Here is a 575-nt window from a genome sequence, read left to right on the forward strand (position 1 = left end):
CATCAATATATATATATATATATATATATATATATATATCGGGGGATCGAGTGGTACGCGTGGAGAGTGTGCGTGCGATAGTGCGTATTGCGTGCCGACGGCAACGTCTCCGCGAGTGCGTACCCCGAGGCAATACGGTGTGGTGCTGCTGCTGTTGCTGCTCCTGACTCCTCTCTGCCCTGTCCCTTCCCCATCTCCCTCTATCCACACCATCTTTGCCTCTCGCCCCTCCAGTGCCCTGCGCCCCATCGTCGTCCGCACGTCGTCTTCCTTTCTTCTCCCCTCGCTTCGCTTCCCTCTCGCTCTCCCTGCCTCGGTTTTTCTTTTCCCTCGCTCCCGTCTCTCTTCCCATCGGTTGAGACGACTGTAGAGAATGCACGAGAACGCTGTCACGACCATCGCTGCTGTCGTCTGCTCCTTGTCGTGTGCTCCCTTTGTCGTTGTCATCATCGCTGCCGCCTTTCCTCGCGCCGTCCACGTCGTCATATGTTGATCGTCGTATCATCGCGCGGCGAGTGATCGCGACGACCCTCGAGTGATAAAGTGCCGTGCGTGGAGATAGTTTGGAGATCTCC

Source organism: Atta colombica, unplaced genomic scaffold (genome assembly GCF_001594045.1).
Source record: "Atta colombica isolate Treedump-2 unplaced genomic scaffold, Acol1.0 scaffold126, whole genome shotgun sequence".
Lineage (NCBI taxonomy): Eukaryota > Metazoa > Arthropoda > Insecta > Hymenoptera > Formicidae > Atta > Atta colombica.